This window comes from Melospiza georgiana, chromosome 4 (genome assembly GCF_028018845.1).
Source record: "Melospiza georgiana isolate bMelGeo1 chromosome 4, bMelGeo1.pri, whole genome shotgun sequence".
NCBI lineage: Eukaryota > Metazoa > Chordata > Aves > Passeriformes > Passerellidae > Melospiza > Melospiza georgiana.
This window is the reverse complement of record NC_080433.1, coordinates 52242864-52270847: the sequence shown is the minus strand read 5'-3', so window position 1 is coordinate 52270847 and position 27984 is coordinate 52242864. Positions and strand designations below refer to the sequence as shown.

General features: G+C 42.2%; 1 protein-coding gene across 1 annotated transcript in view; it reads right to left on the bottom strand.

Moving 5' to 3' along the window:
- Nucleotides 1–20435, bottom strand: part of PRICKLE1 (prickle planar cell polarity protein 1) — a 66222-nt gene extending 45787 nt beyond the window's left edge. Inside the window, exon 1 of the mRNA XM_058023512.1 lies at nt 20265–20435. The gene's annotated coding sequence lies outside the window, so the exon portion shown is untranslated. The remainder of the gene's footprint in view (nt 1–20264) is intronic.
- Between the last annotated feature and the right edge of the window lie 7549 nt (nt 20436–27984).

Genomic DNA, 27984 nt, shown 5'->3' with positions numbered 1-27984 from the left:
TACCAAATTACCTGGAAGGAATCCACACTCATAAAAATTTTGTCTGAAAGGATACAAACATGCAGCTTCAGGTACCTGCAAGGGAGCATGATGCAAACATACTGAATATGAAAACAAAACAAACTCAAGAGGTTCAAGTTCAGCTGCAAGATTGCTACTCATCCAGAATGACCAGTTTCTCAACCTTATTTCATATCATGCAGATTTAAAAGATGAAAATTTTGATTGCCTTTTATTTATGTATTCCTCTGGAAGTACCCTGGACTGGTACTCACAAGCAGTTGTTTCTGAAGAATTTCCTGAAGGTCTTGTAAACATTTCAAGAACAAATCCCTGAGCATTCACGGGCCATGAATGAGTAGGGTCTGCTGTCCCACATAACAAGCAAGATGCTTTTCCATGACAAAACCTAAATGCCTATTGCTTATATCACATTTCTAAACAGCAACACAAAGCCTATATTTAATGAATACAGCTTCAAAATTAGTATTTTACAAGGTATTTTCAAAAGAAAAGCAACTTAGTGGCTACTTGAATCTTAATCCCATATAACAGCACTGGAGGATACAGTAACTCAAGTGCCACTAAGTCACCCTGAAGCTACTTCAGCAGCCAGGCACCCAAGAATGAAGGAAGCCAGTCAAACAGGTCAACACACTCTGCAACTGATCATGATGCAGTACTGCAGCTTCAAAGAGTAACTGTACACACAGGGAAAAACCTGCATTTTCTGTTATCCCCATTCTTCCAATTGGAACATGTAATTTACTAAAGGCATTCTAATTTATAAAGACACAATCCATAAAAATACTGGTTTGTTTACTAAGACACCCACTGCATGCTGCAGGAATCCAAATGCTGCATTGACAGAGTGTGGTCTGAATTCAGCTGACTCTGCTTTGAATGGAGATTAGGTCAACTGACCTTCAGAGGTCATTTCCAACCAGAATGACTTTAGAAAATTAGAAAATTGTACACTTGTATTTTCTCCTACATGGGTAACACAGTAACTACAGTAGCTCTCTCACAGGATTTGCATTCATCAACTGTGATTACACTCTCCCACCAAGTGTGGTGGCTACTTCAGTTTGGTGAGAACCAACTTCAAGCACTACAGCACTGTCATTCTCCATTAAAATGAATTTTTAATGCTTTTGAAAATGATGTCCTTGTATTTGCTTTTCTAAGCAAACTAGTAGGTGGTAGAGATGTGCATGCACTGTTCATACAATAACTGTGTCTCCTGATCAGGACAACACCCTACTTAAGTTATCCTTTGAAGTGAAGAACTCCCACTCAGGTCAGAGCTATATTGCCATTTCATTGCTAGCAGTAGTGGGTCACTATAAACTTCTTACTATTCAAATGAAAGGAGGAACTGTTTGAAAAATAGAGACGGTAATTACTTTCCTTTCTCTGCCTCTCCAGCTTCTTTACCTCTTGCATTCTTCCTATGCTCCCCTGAGTACCATTTTCCTTCTGTACTCACCACTCTAATCATCCAGGACTCAGACACTGAGTGGGAGAAAAGCAGACCCACGCATGGACCAAGTTAACCAGTAAGAGGAAAGAACATATGCAACACTTTAAATGGAAATGAGACTTGTTATATAAGAAGTTTAATTTTCTAAATGTCCTCCTGACAGACTCTACTGATAAGAACAAGTAACTTGACATTCTTCAACTCTTTAAAATTTAAAGTATAGATCAAAAAAATGTGCTTTTGATGGAATAAACATAACCTTCTGTAAATCTGCCAAAGTAATCGATACTTGTCAGAACGTCACCCTATTCCAACAATTTCAAGCATTCCATAGCGATGGTGCAGTAACATTTTATTGAACAAGTCAAAAACAAGTCAGATTAACAGATACAGCTTAAGCATTAACTCTGAGTATGAATACTTTAGGAAAAACAATGGATTTTTTTCAAGTGACATTTTTTGCCTCGTTTGTGTGCAGATGGTTGATTAAACATTGTTTTGGTCTGAAGGGAGCAGCTTCCAAAGACCTGGCAGCAGCAGTACAGAACTGGTAAGTGATCATTTTTATACAGGATGAATTTGCCCAAGAGTAGCCTTCATTTAACATCAGCTTAAAAAAGTTAAGCAACTGTGAGCTGGACATGCTACAGAGGATGGCCTTTTTCAGTGTTTCAGATGTTCATTTTGCTTTATTAGCTAGGTTCTCCAGTGACACTACGTACTTCTGTGAAGCATTTTGTTCAGGTGTGGCCTTGACGCACCACATGGTGGCTTTACAAGAGAAACTCAGCAACCAGGTCCATCATATGAAATCAGTCCTATATAAAACCAAAACTACAAAAAAAAAATCCCAAAACCCCCAGGTAGTGGCACAGAGCTATACTTTCTGCAGTAAGGGATAGGAGATACTTCAGGTTTTCATTAAAGGAGTGGTTTTATGATGCAAAGAGGTGCTGTGTGGAGACAGCTACCAGTAGTATGCACTGATGAAATATCAGCCCTTTAGTGAATTTACTTGAGCTTTCAGAAAAATACCAAAACTACCCTGCACTTGTTTTTCAATGCATTTTGTCTTATTTCAAGAAATTTCTTTGATATTTAGTTCAGGCTTCAGTGAAGGGCACAAGCTGTCTACCTTTTAGAGGGATTTTTTTAAGACTGAAGCAACACTGAAATTTTATTTCCTTCACTAGGCTTTCCTTGAGTTAAAAATCCTGCCAAATCTTAGCTTGCCCTGGCCACAACACAAACAGTGAACTATGGAATATCAACTTCAGACTGTTCCTGTGATGTCAATGTTTTGTATTTCTGTACTTTACATGCCAGGGTACAGACAGCATGTTATCCACAAGTTGAAAGTGTTACCTAGTCAATAGAAGCTTCCTAAAATTTACACCAGAAGACTTAAACAAAAATCCCACAGGACCACAGCCTGTCATCCCCTGAAGGCATGTGTCATGATGCCAGACATGATTAGATGTGATAAGAAAAGAATTTAGAAAACACTAAGGATCATGTACAGGAAGTAGCTTCAGGGTTATGCCTTATCAACCCCATCTACTTCTAGCTTTGTAATTAATAAGAAATGGTCAGTCAGACAAAACATACAGGTAGTTCTTGCAGTAAGACTTACATATTCCAAGTTCCAAATAAAAGTATCTCTACTTTTAAATACAAAGCCTCGTTATTAAGAAACTTTAGTTGTTATAAGGAAAAAAAAGGCTGTTAAAAAAGAGCTAGTTCCATTTCTCCCTTGTTCTGAAGGCCTTTATTGACAAATAAATATTTGTTGATGGGTAAATTGCCAGCTAGTTGTCATTCACCATCTTGTGGTGTAAAATATGGATAACTTTGATCCTTGAAGTCAGTTTCTTGCACAGGTTGCTAAAGACCAAGAGAATTACAAGCATGACACATGGAATCTTGAAGTGCTTCAACTGCAGCTGATGTTCAAAGGACTGGCATCTCAGGTGCCACTACACTGTTTCTATTCTACTTCAGTACATTTAAAAAAGTTCTTTGTAAATACATCATTCAGGCTGTGCATTACCTCATGAAAACTGGAAGCTAATGCAACAACACCCACAAATGTGGGGCTTGGTTCTTTTTCAAAGCAGTACTGCAGCACAGAGAACTTTTCCATGGCAATTTTCATGCCACATCATCACACATTAGCACCAGTGCTAGGCAATGCTTCACTCAAACAAAGCTGTTGTTTAGGACCTCTTCCATTTTGTAGAAACACAGAGGAGTCAACCACTTTTACTGTTCAGTTGGGGCTTGTTTTCACTTACTTACCCCTCACCACTGACTTAGAAGTAGTTCCCAGACTTTTCTCATTTGTATGTATTCCATATCAGTATGTCCTGTGATTCAGAAAGGTACTTTCAAGAGTCTTTCATTAGAGAAGAGAGAGTCTTTCATATATATTTATATATAGACTTTCAATCTATTTTAACACCGTATAAGAGGTTCAGCACCACAGGTCTATCTCCATGTCACCCCATGGGTAATGCACATTTCATAGTAATTCTTGCTTCCATGTATTGTGCTTTTGGCCATTCCAGAGGCAAGTAGCATTGTAATCTGCTCAAACCCAAGAGGAGGACAGCAATAAAAGGAACCTCTCAGAAAGCCAAAGAACCACTTCATTTTTTCCAATATGAGAGAGGGGAACATCATATTCCCATCAGCAGCTTACCCCTGTAACAAACTGAAAAGCAGCTGTGAACATTAGAGGAGGATTAGAGATATGCAATGAAAACCTGACTTTTTTGTGCAATTACAGCTCTTAGGACAGAGAAGACAGCAGCATCACATATAAACAGCTATATTTAGAATCTGTATATAAATTGAATACACCAGTAACTAGGAGGAAAGACCATGGAAGAGAAAGGCAGGACGGGAAGAATCCTTAACGAGGTTAAAGTACTGCCAGGCACAAATATCCTGTTGAACACTGATAAAGTGTTTGTGTGCCATGTGGGAGAATGCTAATTGTTTACAGGTATCAGAGCTGAAGGACTTGGATGATTACCAGGAAGCAGTGCTGAGAAAGTCCACTGTACAATTAAGTAATGAATTGCTGAACAAGGCTCTTTCATTTAAGTTGATTCTGCTAGTTCCTAATGCAATTATTTACCACCAAGGGTTTCCTTTCCCAAGACTGGAATCAAGGAACCAAAAAAAAAGGAAAAGAATCCTATCAAAAACCCAAACCCACCACTCCTGAAAGAATGTTTTCTTTCTCCTATGGGAAGATGGGTACAAAAGGAGACAGGTCTTGTTTGTTGTAGCTCTAATCAGTATTTGTAGAAGATTAGGGGGGAAAAAAGCAAAAAAAAAAAGCCTTCTGGTCTATTTGAGAATAGCTTCAACACCTGCCATTCAGGTCATTCACTATTAGCACCTCTGTCTCACAGCCCCATCAGAAAGTCTACAAAGCTATGAACACTTCATGTTAACAGGACAACATTTACAAGGATTTAGCTGAAAACTCAAACCACATGCCTAAAATTTTGAGAAACCACCATCTTATTTTTAAAGAATATTTTGGTTAAGTTGGCCAGATGCCCAAGTTCTGCAGTGCCAGCAATTCCTCCCCTTTTCTTTTCTGCAGAAAATTTTCTCAATACTGAATATTTCATCCATTCTTCTGCTGTTAGACTAGCTTCACTGAGGTGGAAGGGCTCACCTCACACACAGCTCAGGGTGCTTGACAGCTTTGATTCACAAATCTGGCTGCAGGCTGCACAGGCTGTCAGCTTTTTTTGTTTGCCAGGTGAGTCACATCCCTTCCTTATTTGAGGGTCACCCTGCATCCATGGAAAGATATGGACACTGTTGTTGGAAGGCCCAGTCTATCTGACATTTCAGTGACCTCCTGAGGTCATCTGAAGTCTGAGGGACCTTTTAAGGTTATTAGTAGGATGTGGTGACAGTCACAGTCTGCACGCCTCTCGGGTAGCTGATTGATATTTGCTGCCCCGAGATGTGTAGGATGTCTCTGCTTCAGCCCGCACAACTGAAGAACGAGTCTGGACTCTTCACTTTTTGGTCTTGAGGTTGTTTATTAATTCTTATCTATAAAATTTTCTTTCTGCCCAGTGGAGGTCTGTCCTGCAGGGAAGCCACAGGCACTCTGACTGCCCCTGAGGCAGTATCTTCTTTTCATACTACAAACTACATATATCATATTTACTCTTAATTCCCATCACCTATGTTAGACAGTGCACTTCTATTCTAAACCAATCCCAAAGTGCCAACATCGCAGCAGAAAATGGAGAACAAGAAGAAGAAAGGAGGACTACACACACCCTGATTCCTCCATCTTGTCCCCATAACCCCCATACCAAAAATCCTAAAATCTACATTTTCACCCCATGCATATTTTAATATTACACCATTCAAACTTGTGTGACTTTCACGTCCTCAAACAAAGCTGGTAACTTGCTCTAAGGGTCAAAATCAAATCCCCAGGTACTCTGGGCAGCATGCCAGGGTCTCTGAGTCCCCCAACAGGGTTCTCGGCAACTCTGGACATCCAAAAGGATGTGCCGAGTTCCCACACAAGCCAAGCAGGATTACACTGCAGACTTGAATTTAGCACCTGCCCATCCTTCCTTCAAAAGGAGGACCAACAGTTACTGACCCTGGGCGGCCTCCTCACAATTAATAAGAAAATACATTTCTCCTTCAGTCTCAGGCAGGCCTATCTCACTCCTATACCTTTGGGACAGGCTCACTTCAGCACTAAAGCTCCCCAGGAATGAGGCTGATAAGGAAGCACTCCTTTGGCTATCCAACAGAGCCCATTTCTTCCCACTCTTCTGCCTCTGGGCCTGGTTAAACTAGTTTGGGCAGCTTACCAGGGGCCTAGAGAACCACATCAAAGTGCTTGGATTTCTTCTGTTGTCTGGTGTTTGCGGAGTGGCTGTGAGAAGGCTCCTGCCTCCACCCACGCGCTCAGACCACTTGCACACTTATGGAGCTGCACCTCACATCCTCGCCCTGCCAGAGGATCTTCCAGGGACAGCAAACCTGGTGAGGAAGAGCTCACTCTCCACAGCCCGATGGGCTCCTGCCATTCCCTCCAGCCAGCTGGGGTAACCAGAGGAGCTGTGTCCCTGTTCTCCAGCTCTACCCAGAGTCACGTTCATCTCCTCCCAACAGAAAACATGAAGCAAGATGTCCGGCCAAAAGGTGAACATCTATGCAGATCTTTTAGCATATGGGCTGGCACCTTCAGGCTTGCTCCCTTCTCCTTTGGGTTTCGGTATAATTTTGAACACTGGCAAATTAACAGAGACAAAGCAAGCAGAAGGACAGAAAAAATAGCCAGTTCTTTGGGTTTTCAGCATGGACAGGTTGCTCTCTGTCCTTCAAAACCATTTCCACATCACTCGTATAAAGCAATTTGAGAGAAATTTAATAGCTTTGCTTTTGATGTCACTGTGAGCCAGCCCTTGAAATAGTTTCAGCCTTGAAAACACAGCTAGGCAGAAGTGCTCCCATTGCCACAAGCACAGACAGAAAAGCACCAGCGACCTCCATTACTCGCACACGGCAATGTTGCTTAGCATCATCTCCCGGGATCAGCTGGGCACCGGCGCACGGGGTTCACCGGGATCAGCCAGGCCGGGATGGGCCGGGCCGGTACACGGGATTCACCCGGGATCAGCCAGGCCGGTACACGGGATTCACCCGGGATCAGCCAGGCCGGGATGGGCCGGGCCGGTGCACGGGATTCACCCGGGATCAGCCAGGCCGGGATGGGCCGGGCCGGTACACGGGATTCACCCGGGATCAGCCAGGCCGGGATGGGCCGGGCCGGTACACGGGATTCACCCGGGATCAGCCAGGCCGGGATCGGCCGGGCCGGGCCGGCGCACGGGCGCCATCTGGCGGGCGCGGACGGGGCCCAGCCGTGCGGCGGTGCCGCCCCGCGCTGAGGGAAGGGCTGAGGGAAGGGATCACACCCAGAGGGACCCGCACAGGATTGAGGGGGGATCATGAAGTTCTACAAGGCCAAATGCGAGGCCCTGGGTCAGGGCAGCCCCAAGCAGAAGTACAGGCTGGGCAGAGAACAGACTGAGCAGGCCTGAAGAGAAGGTCTTGGGTGTGTTGAGAAGCTCCACATGACCTGGCAATGGGCACTTGCAGCCCAGAAAGCCAAACATGTCCCAGGCTGCATAAAAGCAGCGTGGGCAGCAGGCTGAGGGAGGAGATTCTGCCCCTCTGCTCCACTCTGGTGAGACCCACCTGGAATGCTGCATCCAGCTCTGGGGTCCCCAGCACCAGAAGGATATGGACATACTGGGGAAAGGCCAGAGGAAGAGCAGGAAGATGGGAAGACTGGAGCACATCTTCTATAAAGACAGGCTGAGAGCAGTGGGGTTGTTCAGCCTGGAACAGAGAAGCCTTGAGGGAAACCTTATAGCAGCTTTCCAGTGCTTACAAGAAATCTAGAAGGGACTTCCTACATGGGCATGCAGTGATAGGACAAGGGGTACTGGATTTGTAATGAATGAGGGTAGGTTTGGATTATGTATTAGGAAGAAATATGTATTATTGTGAAGTTAGTGAGACACCAGAACAAGTTCTCCAGGAAAGCTGTGGATGCTCCTCCCCAGAAGTTCCAGGCCTGGATGGAAGGGCCTTTGAGCAAGCAGTCTAGTGGACATGTCCCTGCCCCATGGCAGGGGGTTGGAACTCTATTTTTAAGGTCCCTCCCAACCCAAACCATTCTACGACAATTCAGCAACTTTTTGTTCAGCTCTGCATTAGGCCACCATCACAAGTCACACTAACTCCATGGCTGCAACTCCACTGCACTTCCCCCAGGCAAGAAAATAACAAACAGCACATGGCCTTTTTTCCACCAGAACTGCCAGGCCCACACTGGAGACTAATAGCAGCCAGAGCCCTAAAAACCAACAGCTGAGCCTTCCAAACCCCACCAGTTAACCAGTACATCTTCTGCCACCTTTGAGTCTGTACTTGGTGTTTGCCTGATCAGCCTTGGCTGCTACCCTCCCAGCTGCAACACCCTACTTTTCCCTGGAGTTACCAGCTGCAAGAGAGGCAAGGCAGGCACTGTCACACCAGTCTGGTTTTCTTTGCAGAGCCAGAAGTGAATTTAGAACCTAAGCCCCATAGTTTAGTGTTAGAGTGAAAATGCCCAGGACTGTATGTTAATTCCATGTACGTTTCATCTATACATTTTCACTGTGACTTTTCTCAAGCATTTTTCCTGCAGAAAGCTGTCACAGCACTGACTTGATAACCATGTACACCTCAGGTTGGTATGCTCTGCCCTCCTTGCTGGTAAAGCACCTTTTAGTGTTGAGCAGTCACACAAACATTTCAGCTTTGGAGATGTGGATCTTACATAGGTGTGCCTGGTGTACATCCATGATGGTACAGGTGCAGCACGTGCACACACAATCAGGTGTTTTCCAAAATGTTTCTTAAGGACAAAATTCATAGCTGTACCAAGCTGTGTGCATACTGGGGGCAAATTTAGACATAAGTGTTGCAGCGTGTCCTCCTGATATCTACTTTGTTTCATAAGGTATCACACAACAGGCTAATTTGAAAGTGAGAGCTGGAGCTGTTCCACGGGAAAGAAAACTGAGGCTACCAGAATGCTGCTAAGACACCAATGTTACAAAACTGTCTTTAAATAGTACTTTTGGAAGGATGTCAAGAAATATATATTTTCTATGCAGCCTTCCACAGCATACCAATTTTCAGTCATTTTTACTTTCCTTAAACAGGACACAGATTAAAAGTTAGAGCCTGCTGGCATTATTTAAAATATTGCTTTACTTCCCTACCACACACACTTTTGTCCTTAACACATGAATATTCTTAAAGAGCTTTAAACACTTTCTTATTGTGTATACAGTGACATGGACCTGCAACGGAACAGAAGGATTAATCTACCCAGACTTCTGATCCCATAAATTTTTGCTTTCTGCCACAAAAGACATGGGTGCCAAGCATCCATCTGAGGCCTCTTGTCAGAAAGCTTCTCTGTGAAAAAAGACAGCTTTTAAAGATGGCTGGAATAGGTAGTGAACTATACAGTAGTCACAGCTTTTAGCATACTTACATACAAATCAAGACTGCAAGCAAATGGCTCTGGAATTATTTACAAAAAGGACTGATTTCTAAGATTTACCTTGGGCTTATTGCTGCTTCCAGAACAGATTTCTGTCTTGCAGAAGCATTGTACCATCAGGTGTGTATTTGGTGGTGACAATTCTTCAAAAGTACCTATAAACAGATTCAAGCTCTGGATCCCCAAAACCATCTCCATTTCCTGAGGTCACATCTTACATCACCAGTTTCACAACAGGCAGAAAGTCTTAAGTTTCTTCAGAGCCTTTAAGTCATCAACTTGATAACGTTATTATCTTTGATTTGTTGAACTAATGACAGAGCCAGAAGTATGCTCTTCTATTCCCACATCTTTTCCAATAGAAGCCACTTCATCCATAAACCTGATAAGGTGCTTTCTAAGATTTCAGTCTTTCTGCAAGCTTGCTGTATATACCAGTCTGTGTTAAAGACTAATTTTGCTACAGAGTCTCATATTCTAACCACATAACCTTTTGTTTCCCTTGTACCCAGAAATTAATTTTGTACACCAAACCTTATCCTTTGAAAATACTCCCAAAAGTCGTTTCTGTTCCAGACATGAACAGAATGCATGAACAGACATGCATTGCAGCCTCTACAATTGTAACTTTCAGAAGAGCTTTAAAATGCCCCCAAAATGGTAAGACAGAATGAGTCAAAACCGTAAGAACATCAGGAAGGTCACCTGCACTTCTCTGCACTTGGGAGACTGTCAGTTCCCTACTTCACAAGGATGGCTCTATCTAACAAAGCTGAGAAGTATCCAGCTTCCAGCTAGGAAAAGCACATGGAATTGACATGAATCCCTATCAAACACTCTTCCCTGCCCCCACCATCCTCACATCAGATGTAGACAAGCACCACTGCTCATGACCACAGCAGCAGTTAACAGCACTTCTCTGCCTCCACCATGCCACCTCCCTGTCTGACAGCTACACTTCCAAAAAGCCAGAGTTAAAGCTACCATGAACTCACTATGATAAACCATTTTCCCTGTGCTAAGTCATGCAAAATCTATCGGGGACAAGGAATAATTCACTACTGGAATGAAAACTGTCATAAAGGGGTCAGAAGCCAGTTCCACACCATTTCTGTGCCTGCAAAGCCACACTGAATGTGTGAGTCTGCATCACTCCAACCAGTGCAGCACAGCAAACTCTGTGACATCTGCTGTCCCTGATACATAAGGCCACCACATAACTAGCTAGGCAACCTCTTGACTTTTTGGGGGGCTGGTGGACTAAAATGGAAGGGGAAAGCTCAATGACTAAACAGGTAAACACCACAGGGTTTTTACCCTCATCATAATAAAATTGGAGATAAAATTTAAGGGATATACTAAGTGAACTCCAGATTTAAAGAGACTCTCTTGTGGACACCCATGATTTGCTATTCAAGCAGAAAACAAAAATTCAAATACACCAATAAATTTACTCCAAGTCTGAATACATTACAAGAGCCAACTACTACATGGGCATTTTTTAAACTATAGAAAGAAGTAGTCAAAGCAATGTTTCAGTTAGGTAGAGAAGGTTGCATTAATTTCAAAAACTAAATAAAGTTGGAGTCTGTTGCACTGGTTAATGAATGAGGTGACTGTTCTCAAAGATACCCACACATGTACAGATCACAGCTACCATGAACAGTTTTTACAGCACTGCTGTATAATCTCATTCAGTTATTTGACTACTGATGGCAATTAAGGACCATAATCCGTTGCCAAAAAATAAACAAATGTGAACAACCACCAAAACTTGGGCAATAGAAAAAATCATGTGTGGATATTCCAGGCTTCTTCCAAAGTACTTCAGTGTTCAGAGAAAATTTAACGTTATAACAAGTTCTTGAGCATGTACAAAGTATAAGAATGGAGCTGAACACTTCACAAGCACAGAAAAAACAACAGCAACTGAGAAAGTATTGTTTATATAGAATTAGTATTTTGAACCTGGATAATGAGGAACAAGATTCACAGATTAGAACTACTGAAGCAAGAGAAAACCACAAAGTTTAAGTTGTAGAGATAGAGCCAATCCAGCCTTCTTTCCTTTGGGGCCTGCACAGGAATACAGCTATACCCCAGACTTTCTGCAGGATCTGACTCTAGTAAGGTAAGTATTTTACCATGCACATTACTTATTATGTACCAAAATTGACGTAGTAGTACCAAGGTATTAAATTAAAGACATGTGCATCCTGATTAGGGGTACTGGCTATGATGTATTATATATGAAAATGAAACATTATGTACAAAAAGTAACAAGCATAGTAACTGATATCTACAAACTAAAGTCACAGTGGCACATTGAACAATTTTAGGTTTACCAGACTCACTTAAAAATAGAAACCAGAGGCTGGGCTCTTCTCTCACCCCATTTTACATGTCTTTACGTCCATTGATTTCAAGCGGAGTTCTTCACAATTTATGCCATTGTGAGAGGAGAATCAAGCCTTGTGTGCTTGAAAGGAAACAGCAGACATGTTTCCCACCAGAGTGTAGGGGGAAATTTTAAAAAAACATAAGTATATGAACTGTGAAACCGATAGAGTACACAAGCAAAGACAGGCAAAGAGGCTCTAGCTGGGGGTGGGGAAGAAGAGAACTTGCAGCTTACTCAGGAGTTTTGTTGTTTGCTTGTTTGTTTTTTAAGACTTGGGACTGATATTAGTAAGTCAGAACCCCAGTCAGTAAATAGGCTTCTAAAAAAACCAAAAAATGTTTAGTGAGAACTATTTTTTTTCAGACAGACATGATTGATTTGCATTTCCCTACAGTTATTCTATAAAATGAGGAGCACACCGTTTTGTCTGTGGAAGACAATTTTCCATTTCTAGAAAGTGGAGATCTGACCTATTTACATCACCAAAAACAGGGCCCAATGATCATTTATACCCAAGCCAATGATCTTCCAAAACTCTTCAGGATCTTCTGCACAACTAATATTACAGTGGTTAGAAAGAGTAACACTTCAGACTGGAATTCAAGTCACACAAAGTCCTACATATGACATAGGTGAGAAAATCACTTCATGGTTTGGAGGTATAGAAGAATAGAAGCTACAGCTTTATAGTAGATGTTCTTTTAGGCTTTTCTTTTTTTTCCTTGGTAGCAGCACGTGGTTAGGAAGCTTCTCTTTCACCACCCCACTGTGCACAAACATAATCCTTGTACTGATTGGGCTGATTTGGGGAAGCTCACTTAAAACCAAGAAGCAAGAAAACCCCCAAATATTTTCAAACTATCTCTGTATCTTCACTTGAGGTATGCCTGCACAACGATGTGACAGTGCAAGGGAAACAGCCTGAGTATTTTACAGAGGGAATACAGACTTAATTAACTGTTTTATATACCATAGAAATGTAAGATTGAAGTAATTCATATTTATTCAGAGTCCAACACTGACAGAATATTACTGTAACTGTAAATGCTTTTCCCCCACTTTCATGTGCACAACCCCTGTAACAGCTCACAGCAGATTTTAAGTCACCCCCAGCACTCCAGCAGGAAACGTGCCAACAGTTTCCTTTTAAAAACAAGTCTAGATTATCTGCTCAAAATTGCATTAAATATCAGCTGATTTAGCACACAACAAAGCAGGATGAAGGTAAATGCAGAGAATTGCATAAAGGAGGATTACTTCTACCTGCAGAAAAAAATGTTGCATAATTGAAGGTGTACCTGCTGATCTTCATGAGACATGTTCTTTCAAAGCATAAACCTCCTTCCAGAGGCCCTTACAAGGTGGAAAGGGACCCAAGTACAAATACATGTCCTTGAATACCCAACTTTGTTTTCAACCTAGCATTTAGATGTTGAACACTGACTTATGCATCAAAGTTTGGAAAAAACTCAAAAACAAGCCTTAAATGAACACAAGCCTGCTATCACCCCAGTCCCTGAATAAATCCATTAAGTATACCTGAAAGAGCCATCATATTGTCAGTACCTCTTGACAGCATTAGCTCCAGGCTAATAAGACATCCACTAATAGGTAAGAAATGTTTATGCACAGCCACAGCACAATATGAGACAGACAGGGAGACATTAAAAAAGCAATATTCCAAAATTACAGCCTAAAAGGTGGCAGACTGAGAACTAGACAATAGAGCTCTGACTGTTGGGGGACATTTTGCAAAGGAATCTGAAAAATAATAAATCTGCAGCAATGAGACCGGTGCCTGTTTGTCACCGTGGTCGCTTCAGTTCAATCATATAAATGGATTGTTCAATTTCAGTATTTTAACAGCTACTCTAAAAACATGCAAGCTGTTCTTGCAGGAAATCAACAGTTTTGTGCAACTGGGAAATCATATATTGGGAACAAAATAGGGTATTAGCCCAGACCACTGAACCAGCTTCACACCATCTGAAACACCCAGAGTACTGTCCAAGCAGATGGGCTGTGTGAAAGGCTGGGTGCAAAGCTTGACATTTACTGGATTCATAAACAGCTAAAGAAACCATGGAGCTCAGTAACCTACTCCACAGCATCCTTTGCTGAGAGTGCTTCTACAGCTTGCTGGCAGCTCATGGTTGAGCGCAACAGCAACACATAGGCCTGCCTCTTACCCTGCAGACATTCTTACTCTGGTACACTGCTTCCTTCCCCAGGGCCTCCCAAGGAGAGGCCAAGACCCTGTAAAAAGGGACTCTGGGATCTCTCTGTGGAGAGCTGCTGTAACACAGCTGCTTGGGTTTTTTTTTTTTTTTTTGTTTTATTTTTTTAGGGAGTCACATTTCTCCTGAATAGTACTGGTACCTCCCAGCAGATACCTGCTGAAATCCAAACCTACACCAAGCTGCTAAGAGAATAGAACAAAGCTGCATCCTGAGTAAACAACATCCTCATGAGGCTGGAAGTTTTTTGGTACCTCATAACAGATGAGAGCCTGGTCTGCTTTGTACATGTTTGGCAGTACTCTAAGACATTCGTTGGCTATTGGCCTGCCAAGCTGTTTAGGCTTGTAAGTTTCTCTGCACTTGCTTTATACTATTAATTTTATTAAATATAAACATATCCTTTGTATATATTTTTCTCATATTCCATATGCACAGAATGAGCTCATTTCAGTCCAAAGATGAATGAAAACTCAATATTTACCACACAGATCCACTATGCTTTGCAAACAAGACTGGAAAAATGCCCTCTCACAATGAAGTTATCCATACCATCCTTCTGATGAGCAAAGCATGAGGAAACAGTTCAAAGCTCTTGGAAAACCATATGTATACTTTTACAAAAGACATCTGCAATTCACCAGTGAGGTTCTAGACCTAGCATAATTTATTTAGCAGTTTGTATACAGAGATGCAAATATGCAAGGTTCAGACATTTCTTTAGCGCCTCCATAAAATTCATTTTAAAGTACATAAATATTCATACTTTGAATAGTCATCTCAGCATGTGAAGCTTTAATTTTTATATGAAAATACCAATTCCTGCAAAGAGTCTGAAATGAAGTAAAAATGTATTAATCCTAAAGTATGCACACAAACACATGCAATTTCTTTACATAAACACTTCTGAACTTCTGGGTGATTAACGCTTGATTACAAAAAGAGATCCTTAAAAACTATCTTCACTAATCATGCACTAATTTTTAACATACTTGAAAACAAGTCAGGTTTTACTGCTGTTAGACAAGTTGATCCACACCTGAAAGCACAAGGTGGCTTTCAATTTCTGCCGTGGTTATTGCGTGTCTCTGTTGCTCCCGAAATGGGCCGTGGGTGAGGGCAGTGTCCGCCAAGCCCAAGTGCTCAACGGGTTGAGCAGGAGTGCCGGGGTGCCCCGGCAGAGCCTGCTGCTGAGCCAGCACCACCCCTGTCACAGGAGTGTACCTGCCTAATGGTGACAGCAGGGACAGCAGAAAAGACACACGGGTAAAGCTGAGCAATTACAGCACCCGTGGCAGAGGTGGCTTACACGGCTCCAGCGGGGATCACAGGGACACAGGAGGGATGTGTGCTTTTAGGAATTTTAAGGCACTTGTCTAGATATGTTTAAAGATTCAGAGACAAGTCTTTTATATCAGTCTTTTTAAGACTAGTGAGGGAAGATGCAGCTTTCCTACAGAACAAGAGGGTGCAGTCCTACCACCCAGAACAATCCAAGGCCTAGATTATTATATTCATAACTGCATGCATGCTCTTATTTTCTTTTTTAAACATTCAAACACATTCAGAAATGAAGATGTTTGGACAATGAAGACTCTCAATGAAAATTCAAGGGACTAACATCACCCTGCTTAAAAAAAACCCCTGTAAGTTTTACTATAAACATCACGATACTGACATGCAGATTTTTAATCATGCCAGTTGCAATTATACAAATCAGTGTTCCAATCCACAGAGAAGTCAGTTTTCATATACACCACATTAACACAGACATTAGACAGGATTTGGCATGCTGCCGACAGAGAAGCTAGTTCTGGAATCATGCAATATTAAGTCTGGGGTTACTTGATGCAAGATTAGAAGGCAACAAGCTCAAAAAGGTGGTTACAAAAACATCACAGGAAACAAAATTATTTTGTTTATTATTATTAAAGACAAGCAATTATATTTCAGTATTTGGATTGCAGCTGAAAATGCTTTTTTGGCATGCAACCACTCCACAAAGCTAATATTGAGTGTAACTGGAAGCATTTAAAAAAAAATTCTTTCTTAAGTCAAAGATGGTAATTGCAAACTGCAGAATCTGTCCTTAGATAAAAAAGTGGGGCAACTGCATGAAACTTATTATATCTGTTACAGATACAAACTTACAAGCACACTCCACCATATTCTTGCATCTCAAGGAGGGGACAGCAGGGAAGAGAGAGAAAATGGAGAGAAGTACTCAAGACAGAACAGCAAGAGCTATCAGGTGCTATAAATCAATGTTTTGCACAGAGACTTTAGACAGGAGTACACAGCTTTGGTACAGAACAACTGAAAAAAGTTCCAGCATTTGTTGATATGTAATCCACTGGAAGTGAAAGGTCTACCTGAGAGACTGTCTACCCCAGGTTTACTACCTAGCAAAACATTGGGCTTGATAGGTTCATAATGATCTTGAAAAGCAACTCACCAACCTTATGGCTATATTTAAGAACTTTTAAGAAGACTTCCAGGCAGGGTTCCAAGAAAAGGTAAACTAGCAAGAAGCTGTCATTTACAGACCCTTTAAAAAATACTAAAAATGTTTGTGTTGGCTCTTACCTCTTGTATATGAGCATTTCACTCATTTTGTACAGTAAAAAAAAGTCTCTTTGCACAAAAACATGCTTGAGGAATATTATCAGTTTGTTCTGAGAAGTGAAACGCTTGCTCTTTTAGTTCTGCTAAAAATATATAATGTATTTTGTGAATATTATAAAAAAGTAAAATACAAAGAGGAAGAGTTGTAGCAGACCACCTGTGAAATTTTCTTCAGTAGCTGGAAATATCCTTTGTCAATGAACCAGCAGCCAAGGAGCTGTTTCTGAAAAAAAGCGTGTAATTTTGGCAAACTGATCTGATAGTCTATCTGGGAATTTCTGCCAGAAATGCCACGACTTCAGTGTGCTATTACTTGAAAAACATGTTTCTTCCCATCATTCTTCAGCCATAAGGTGGGAGGAGGAAAAGATGAGCAATAGCTGTGCTGTGTCCTTCCAAGCTGGTTCTTCCCATTATACAACTCCTAATCCAAACAATTTAAGCACACAAGTAAAAGCTACTCATTTCTGTAAACATTTCCAGGAGCAGGACCTAAGCTTGCATGGCTTACACCAAGCATACACTAATGGCTAGAGCTAACCTCAAGTTTACTTCTGTTTAAACAGCATAAGCAAAAACCAGTGCTGGCCAAACTGAAGCTTAAGCCTTAATATAAGGGGGTAAACTGAATATTGATATAAGCCACTTGGTGACTAGGGAACCATCTCAATCCAGCATTCTTAGTGCACTATTGTATCATGCAACAGTTTTCCCAGAAATATAATTTCTCAATTTTTAAAAAATAAAAAGTAATGTTTCAGAGCATGCTTTTATATCCCAGCAGCAGGGATCTCTTTACTCTAGGGTAACTAGTCACAGAAAACAGAAACACAACCCAGCTTGTTTGCTTGTTTTAAATGAAATTCGTCACTGCGCATCCAATTAATTCTGGAATGCATAAGACATGGCACCCAAGCAAACAGAGGCTTTCAATTTAAGAGCAACTTTCAGTCTGCCCTGTTAGAAGCTGTGTATAGCAGTAATTGACAACATATTTATTACGCAAGATTCACACGGCAAAGGGGAAGGACTTTTAGGCTACCATACAAAGGCTTCCAGCACTAAAAGGGTCAAACCAATCTGCAAAAGCATAATGTGAAGCAAAGCAAATGACTCTGTAAAATGTAGACATTCATTAGCATAGAAAAGTTTCACAGGAAAACAATGACAAAGTAAAAGACATCCTATTTTCATATGCTAATTAATTAAATATGATTTAATGCATTTAATCTCTTATTATAACCATAGGGGGAGACAGAACAAACTCTTGAAGTTCCAAAAAGCCAGGTCATTAGTGTGCCAAGTCATTCTTCAGATCTTCTCCTTATATACAAATTTACATTCCCAACTCATAACATATGTAAGTAAAACTTGACTCCCCCTCCCACCCCCTCCATTTCGCCTTCTTTGGAAGGCACTTGCTTTCTCTTGCTCCTGTATTTTAAAGTCTTATTAAATGCTATAAATAACTCATTTGCTAGGGAAAAAAAAAACAACCCTAAAAGCAAAGAAGCCATTTTGCCAAAGGCCTGAGTTAAATACCCCAGACCCTCTAAGACATAGAATAAGCTAGCTGAAAATGAGATTAATAACATTCTTGCACATATGCACAAAAATCCACACAGTCTTTAAGTTCAGATGACATTTCTAGCCATTTCTTGCCTTTCCAAACAAGAAAGGGATTCTTATGTTTACATAAGTTTCTCCTTGCTTAATAAATCTTAAATTGAAACAGATTTTTTTTAAACAATTACCTTTTTCAGAGTTATCATACTACAGGATATTAGGAAAAACCAGACTCTCCTGTTGCTTTTACCCACATCTGACTCCAATCTTAATAGTTTAGCTATTAACCCTGTAAGGTCCTCACACACACACACCTTGCCCAGTTGATGTTAAAATTTTTATATGACTGATCTGGGCTTACTCATTACAAACCCTTTTGTTGTACAGAAAGAGAGCAGCTCCACAGACCTTGATTTACAGGACACAATTAACTGTGCTGTTGGCAGAACTGCACCAGCCCGGCTCATCCGGGGCTCTGCAGGCAGAAATGAAAGGATCTGTCACTGCATCAGGGTAACGGCTCTCTCCATCTCCTTGCCTTTCCACTCCCTGTCCAAGCTCATTCTGATCTACTCACGTCTTGGGATGAAAACCCGGCCACTGTGATATACCTGTCTTGCAAACAAATAGTCCAAATTGCTTTAATTCCCCCTAGAAATAGCAAGAACTACAGCTAAACGGGAAAAAAAATCCCATCCTACTTGAAAAACCACAGTACTTTAGAGTTTGCCGTGCAAAACATGTAGTTTAAAGATCTCAGTTACCAGCTAAACAATGATGGCAAGGAGTTTCGCAACAATAACGCTAGTAATTTATTTATGCCTTTTTAAAGGTTTTCTTCAGCTTGTTGGGAATATGCATTGTTAACCATTAAATTTCGCTGTATAAACATTTCTCAGCGAGCCCGTAAAATCCCCCCCGCTGCGTTTCCTCGCTCTCCAGCTGACAGCATTTAGAAACACCGGCCCTGGTGGGTGCTTTATTTGGCCTCCCCGGGCCGCCCCCGCTGGGGAACACTGAGAGATTCCTGTCAAAGGCCAGACCCAGCACAGCGAAGGCGACTGGACGGAGCCCAGCCCAGCCGACTGATAAATGGTGGCTGCTGGAGTTTGAAATCCCGCGGTGGGCGCAAATATTCTGGGAGAAGGGACCCGCGGACGATCCATCGCCCTTCCCGAGCTCTCTTCGTTAAGAAAGGAAAGCACAAACACATACTTGAGCGAGGTCCGTGGCTGCAGGGGTGGGTGTGGGAGCACCCCCAGTTAGAGCGGACAGCGCGGCAGATGCCGCCGGGATGTCAGAGCGAGGTTCCCAGCTCTTGGGGCAGGAGGGCGCCCGGAGGCGGACGCTTCGCTCGGGACAAGGGCGAGGGCGGAGGCTGCCTGGAAGGGGCCAGTTGACACGCACTGACAGGCAACAGCTGAGCTCCAACATCTGCACCCTCACCCAGACCGGCACCGCGGCGCGCCGCTCGCTCTGCCGGGCGCACCGAGCCGGCACGGCGGCGGTGCCGCGACACCTTCCTCCGGCAGTGGGACACCCTGCGCTTCCCCAGCTCTCCCGAGCCCGCAGCCCCGTCCGACAACTCCGCGCAGGACGGCACGGCGCCAGCGGCGCTGACGAGCGCCGGCTCCCGGCTCGGGCGGCTCCTCAGCGGCGCGCCCTGGCGATGCGAGCCCCGGGCAGGGCGCAGGACCCCCGCCGCACCGCGGGAAGCGCTCCGCCGCCAGCGGCACGGTGCCAGCTGCGGACGGCGCTCCGCCAAACCCGCCGGGCGCTCCGCCTCAGGCTGTCCGTCAGTCGTCACCCCGGGGAGCCTCCACTTACCCTCCCCGCAGCGCAGCCGGACCACGGCGACGTATTCCCGGGAGGCGGTGTGGTCCGTCACACAGACGAGGGGGGAGGCGGATACCCGGCTCTGTCCCACGCAGTCAGCGCCGGCGGGAGACGCGCATCTCCGGCAGCGCCGCGGACGGACCGCCCGGAGCCTCCTCGGCCGCCCCGCCGCGACTGCCCGAGCCCCGGCGCTCCCCGCCCTAATGGGGCTCGGCCGCTCCGCGCCCGGGACGGCGCCGGCCGCGCTCCGCCGCGCCCATTGGCTGCCGCCCGCCGCGCCCGCCAATCGCCGTGCGGCCGGGGCGGCGGGCGGCGCGCGGGGCCCGGCGGGGCGGGGCTCGGGGCGGGGCCGGCGGCGGGAGCGGCGCGGGGCGCGTGCGGGGAGCGCGGCGTGAGGCGGTCGGGAAGGACCGGGAGCAGCAGGGCACCGGCGTGTCTGCGCTCCCTCTCCCTCGGTCCGACGGAGCCCTGAAGCCGCCGGCTCTCAGCCAGGGAGCGGGACGGGGAAAGTTAATTAGAAACTCCTCCCGCCGGTCTGTGCAGAGCGGTGCACAGATGGAGCCCGATCCCGATGGGTTCGCGGTGTTGGCGGGGGCTGCGCGCAGCCGTGGCGGGCACCGGGCACTGCTGCAGAGCAGGCGGTGCGGTGCGGGCCCTGGCCGGGCCGGCGGTGCGGGTCCGCAGCCCGAGGGGGCTGGCGGGGGTGGGTGGGCGCGCCCCAAAGCCGCGGAGCCCCGGTCTCAGCGCCAAAGAGACGGCAAAGCGAAGGAGGCCGGCAGTAAAGGGACCCTGAAGCAGCCAGGCACACGTATAAATAAATCCCTTTCCTTCTGACGTTGCGGGCACTTTTGGTATCCGTTAAACTGCTGGAGTCTGCAGCCCTTGATCGTGTTGCTCGCAACTAACAACAGCCTTCAAACAACGTGGATTGAGCTCCTGGGTCTCTCGTGGTCTCAGCGTTTAAACCGCCTATGGAAACATCAAAGGATGAGTCGCATGGCATTTAACTCGATGTTATATTTCTTCCATAGGTGCAAATTGGAAGGTGAGAATAATTTTGCCAGAGTGACTTCTAGGCAGTCACAAACTCTCCCCGCTTGATGAAAAAGGTGTGTTTGGAGCCTCAAATGTTGTTCTGTATAAAGCTGTGTCTCTGGCAGTGTCTCTCTTGATTCTCAAAACAAGGAATTACACGAGGAAATGAAAATGAGAATTTTCCCTTGGTGTTTTGAAGCACATTTGGTTTTCCTCTGTTAGCAGAATAAGTTTACCTGTATTCCAATCTGGTCAAAATCATCTTTCTCCATCTGAAAAAATAAAAACAGCTCACAGGAAACAACTTCAGACTACAACCATAGGCTACAACTTTGCTACAGTTAAAAGTGTTAAAACTACTTATCACCTTACAAGTTTCAACTGCAATTCAAGCCCTGGTGCTCTTTTAATTTTTCAATTTTCTAAATGTTAATTTTTCAATTCCTTTTAAATATTAACCAAGTCTGAAAATAAACATTTCCAAATTGCATCATTAAAGTTTTCAGAAAAAAAGAATAGAAGCTTGTACAGACAGGGGAAATCTCAGGAGAGTCAGCCTCTCTCACTCTTTCCATCAGAATAAATTTGTATTTCTCCTCCAATTTAAGAAAAAACACAGAGGATGAAGCAGGAGTGTGAAAAAAACTTAAATATATTGTAGAATATAGAATATAATAATAGCACTCTATAATAATATTGTAAAATTAATTGTAAAGGGAATGGGGTGACAAAGATGGCAAAGGAGCCATCTGCTGCCTTAGAGCTGTTTGTCCCTTGTCTTGCCACCTATTCAAACATTTCTCTATCACTTATCACAAAGATCTAAATGCATTTAGGCTCTGCTGGCAGCACTGCATGATTTCTGTCATTTACTTCTTCCCACTTCATGTTCCAAAGACATAGGAAATTAGATTGCTTGGCTTTTAAATAACCTTGTCAAAGGTGTTTGAAGTCATATATTAGCAGATCTGAATCTGGAATGAAAGAATTTATGGCCAATGCACTCTTTTAAGTTGTATATCTGTTTATCTGATCCTCACTTACAAGTGCCTCTAATTAAGCTATAAACTCCTAGTTTCTACTTAACCATATGGGAAGCCTGGGAAGTTTGCTACAGTAATGTAATTTACCCATTCTACAGCCATGTCTGCAATGCAAATCCAGCATGGCTGTTTAAAAAGTGTTATAACCTGCTCTGTTTTTCACAGCATGGACAGAAATAGAGCATGTCCAAGTTACCAACTGTAATCCTGAAAGAGTACAGACACTTTTCTCTTTGGACCTACAGGACTTTGTGTCCAAGAGAAAGCACACCTATTGCAAAAAGCAAGAAAGCTAAAAGATTACAACCTGCAAATGCAATTAGTGAGGAAGGGACAATAACATTTCCATCAACTTTTTTTCTCTTTTTTTGGGAGCTATTTGGCTGTTTTGTGCTTTTGTTGCATTTTCTTCTCAGGTACTGTTCACAGGTTTTAATTGCATGCACTTTTTATTCACTTGAAGTGTGGATAATTTGAGGATGAGGTCTAGTCTGCCACTGAAGTAGGTTGCAAGAGGGTATAAGGAAAGCTTACACATAAAAAGGCCCAGAATTACAATATCTATATATTTGTATGTCTTAAACTTCTGTTAAATATTTCAAAAATATCTATGCAATAAAAAAAAAATAAACTGCTAATTAGCAAGTTTAAAAGGGGCTTGAGTCCCACCTTTGCTACAGTAACATAGTAAAAACCCTAAATTCCATGAGACTGTTGCCCATTTTAATGAAAAATGTTTTCTAAAATATGTTCTATATTTAGAATTTTTCTGTAGAAAGTATTGCTGACAGTTATCATTAATTTCATGTGAGGAATGCAGTTTTTGGCCCACTTTGCAGGAGGTTAAAATTTAAAAATGTGAAGTATGAGACGTTTTTCTGTGATTTTGAAGTAGGAGGAAAGCCTCTGTACAGATTCATACAGGTACCCTGGAAGGAAATGCCTAGAGCAATCCATCAGACTTCCTTTTCCAATCCTACCTCTTCCAGGGAATACTTTAAATATTTCTTATTATCTTTAAAGTATCCCATGTTTACAAATGGAAACCGTACATACAAAGCTGCAGCTGCAACTGCAGGTAAGCAAACAAGAGTAGCTCCTTGTGTACCCAACATGTAATCTGGCACTGATGGAGCTTTGAGGCTGGCCTGGAAGAGGTGGCTGGACCAGTCAGCCCTCAGAGATGCCTTCCAACCCTGACCCTGTGATCCAGAGCTGCTGGATGCAGCCAACACAGGTCTGATTATGATGTCTGATTACTTAAGCCAGTTCAGTATGGGGAATGGACAAAGGCCATGCCTGAAGATGGAGAGTTTTGAGTGAAACATGGCAGTCTTTACGCTGTTTCAGCCACCCCACAGATGTCTGTGATGGGTTTACTGTGTATTAAACCAAAATTTTTGTTAAACTGAGGACAAGATTTGAATTTTGTGCAAGGTCCAGTTGTACTGTTTGTTTTGGTTTGGCTTTTTTTTCTAAGGTATGAAGCATAGTCCAGCTTCATTTGGGGATGTTGGGAGAGAAAGAGTGCTTTAATTTCTGCTGCTTGCTCTCTATAACACTGTACATTGGATTTTTGCTTTCTCTTTCTATTTGTCTTACTATCCCCTTCAGGAAGGGATGTCATAATGGGTACAATGGGCATTCCTTTCCTACATGTGCCTCTAAGCAGCAGTAGGAATGCCTCAGTTTCCCTGTTTGCATGCAGAGAATAAAACTGTCTCACACCACACGGGTCAAGTGAGGCTTAGTTAATCTTTATGCAGAGTTTTTCAGACATAAAGATGTATGGAAGACTTCAATTATTAATATTAACAAAAGCAGCTTGTTAAAACTCTGTATTAGGTATTTTGGTGGTTTTGGGACACTTTCACTGGAATCAGGTAATGTGGACTGGCCAAAGCAATTAGGCATAAGCTTTCAAATGCTGATTCTTATAAACCCAACTCTTTTATTTGGCTTGTACCCAGCAATATGTTCATTATCAGTTGTATAGAATTGGGTTTTAAAAACCCCCAGTCTTAATAATGAGTTTTCAAATGACATTAAGAGGATTGTTTTCCCCTAAACTTGGCAGCTGTACCACTTTTGTCTTCTGTATCTGCATCAGCCTAATAATCTACACCAAACCTTCCCTGAGTGCTGTATGGTTTTGCAGAGTAGTTGGAAATGTGGTCCCTGGTGAGTCACAGCAGGGATAGACTGAGGACTACCATGAGTCCCATCACAGTGTCCAGGTTTGATTTCTTTTCCATTGGAAACCTGGGTGAAGCACGCAAGGAGGGAGGGATCTGCATCCTGCCACATGGTCAGGATAAAGTTGGAGTGCATGCTTGCATTTTGGAGAGGGAATGACTTCTCAAGCTTTCCAGTTCAAGTATTGTTCCAGTTTACTGTATCTCCTTTTTTGATTTATTTTTGCAATAGTCCTTCACTTTTGTATAAGATCCCTCCTGCTGATTTTTGTCTGTTTTGTTTGTCTTGGCCTTCTCCTATGGCTCCATAACTTTTTCAGCTGCATAGTCCTGCCTAATCTCTGTTTAAAAGTCAGCTGAATCCTTGCATGGCCAGATAAAAAAAAACTTTTCTTATGGATTTCTTTTGCAGGCACCTTCCCTGGATATTTAACTCTTTATGTCCTTCCTGGGCTAAACTGTTATTCCTTTCTGAAGGCTTCATGCCTTGCCTTTGATCACAGACTATTCCATTAGTTCTTCTAGCCTAGTTATTTCCTGTGGACTAGAAAAAAATGGGCAATTTGACTGAGATAAAAAAGGCAGCATTTAGTTTACAATACATGTAAGTAATGCCAGTCCTGTTTCCAAGATCTGCTGCAGTGCCTTGCTCCCTTCTGCCAGAGCTGGAGTCAGTCCTGTGAGCTGCAGTGACACTTGGAGCAGCTCTTGGAAAACATCCCAGCATTTCTGTAACTATTCCAGCCATGGATCATTGTACTCTGCCTTCTGAGTGGTCTCAGATGAATCTGGTTGCACTCAAAAAACAATGGCAGAATTCCCTGCATTTCTCTAGTTCCAAAAGAGCACTCAGAAGCCCAGTGGTTCTTTGCATATGTATTTCCCAGACCCACCCATCTCCTACCTGCATGAGGCTACAGTGGATTTTCACAGCGTTTTCCCCAAGAGTGTGTGGCTGTTTCATTGCATGGAGGTGTTTCTGTCCGAACAGGAGACACCAACAACCTCCTGTTGTCCCCCCTTTGAGAGACAAAATATCTTTGAGAGCACACGTCTGATCCCCCATGCAGAAGGCACTTGATGATTAACCCTTTCTTAAGATTGGTGTAGTTTTGTAAATGCTACACAGAAAAAAACCAAAACTGTTTCACAGAGGGCAATAAATATTGTTTTAGATAAATAACGATAATTATTTTATGTATCTTTTGTTTTTAGTAAATTCAGTTTGCTTTAAAATGGCACTTTGGGAAGCCAGGGTGTTAGAAGTTAGGCATAATATGTTTGTCCTTTTTTGGACTGTTTGTCCTTTTCCTTCTCTATAATGGCAAGAGTGTAAATCACAACCCTAACTTGATTAACTTTTTGTTTCACTGTGTTCCAGTTTTAACATTATTTAAACATATTTTGTTATTTAACTATGCAGAGATCTTAATCTTTTACTTAAATGTAAATTGCAAAGTGCAATCGCTAAACAAATTGATTGAACACCATTGATTTTTCATCAAATAATTGTGGCAAATCTTGTAATCAATTATTCATCATTCTTAGAGAAGAATAGATGACATGAAGAATAAGCTGTAATTAAGATAAAACACTACTGGTTTCTGTGCTGATAATTTCTTTTGAAATTACAATTCTTGCAATTAAATCAAATTGAAATTAAAATGTGAGTAGCCTGATTGAGGCACTGAGTAATGATTGTACAAAAGTGTAATCTGAAAGAGCCTATTCATGTATGGGGACAGAGATGACATTTGATGCCTAAAATATTTTCTGGTTTTCCCATGCATTACTTCTGTCTAATGCAAGCATCATGTTGTTATTACAGATTTTAATTTCCTCCACTATTATGTGACCAATGCAACAGTTACAAAACATAAAGCACATTCTTTAAAGCAAATTAAACATTTAATTCCTGTGCTAAATTTATCTTTAGCCTAATTTGTGTTTTTCTTTCTAAGTGCCAAAAATGAACATGGATTTGCATTGCTGTAAGGATTTGGTTTTACAAGTTATATGGATTTTTAAATTTACTAATTGATTTGTTATTTCCATGAAAAAAGGACCTGACTTGCTGGACATTTAAATCAATGGAAAGTACCTTTTTGTCTTCAGTCATGTAACATACCTAGAAAAAGATTCTCCAAGAAACAATAAACCTCAGCATTAACCATAACCACTGTTAATGAAGTAACTTGTCAGTCAGCTGGACTCAGGTGAAGTCTGACCTTGACAGCAGTCCCCAGCAGATGTCAAAACTTTCTTCAAGTATTCAGGGGTTTTTGACCATCATGCTAAAAGTGAAAGGAATTAATTATCTTCCACGCAGAAAAGTAAACTGGAAGGTCACTAATGTACCAGATTATGTTTCTTTTGCAAATTAAAAGAGAAATACTTCAGAAGGATTGATAAAGTTGGGGGATATTTTAACACCAGAGATGAACTGTTCCCTGGAAGTAATCATTATTCAGGCTATGTAACTGAATGCAGCTATTAGTTGCAAATAATAACCTCACATGACATTGTTTTGATGGTGGTAGGATGAGTGCAGTAATACACAGAGCACAAATATTTAGGTAGATGATTTGAAATTCATGTACTGGGAATGCACTTTCTGTTGTGATTAGGGCTATTATTTAGATATGAGCTGTCTCACAGTTTTTAAGGTTTTTTGCCTCAATGACATGCATTATAACAAGCGTTTTAGAGCCATAAATGCAGAGTTTGCAGGAGGGACAAATGTATTCCATTGCCTAAAAGGCCATTGGTTTGGAAAATGAAAAGGATAAACAGAATTCAATCAAATTTAAATAGCATTTTAGCTAGACCTGTGCAGTGAGGCAGAAATGGTAATGTCATCAGAACTATTACTTTTCTCTCTCCTCTATCCTCTCTTTTAGACAAAATGTGTTTTATTGTGTGTTTAATTGTCAACAAATCAATTCTTTTCAAAATTTGTTGAAAGTTACTTTGAAAAATAACTGTGTGTGAAAAAAAGACTTCAAACAAAATAAAAAACGTTCAGATTTATATTACTGAAACCATGTAACAAATCTGCTTTCTGTGTTTTAAATGCATATCTTGTTGTCAGAATTTGATGTTCTTTATTCAAGTTATTTGCATTCCCATGTATCAGGCAAAATTACATTATTTTTATTTACTCACTGGCTGAAGGCACTATGCTGCTATTGTGTATATTGACAAATTTAGGATTCTGCTTCCTTTAGCAATTTGAAATGATTTTGAAATGCATTTTTGGAAAACATTTGAGTTCTAAAACTTGGTATCATGGGAGTTCACAGAAACATAAAAGCCATGAGTAAATTAAAGGATGCACTTTGGAAATGGGTAAGAGCCAGAAATCCAACAGAAGGGGAAGAAAATAATGAGTGGGCAGCATTTCTGAAAATCAGAAATGTTTACAGAATTTGAATGCTT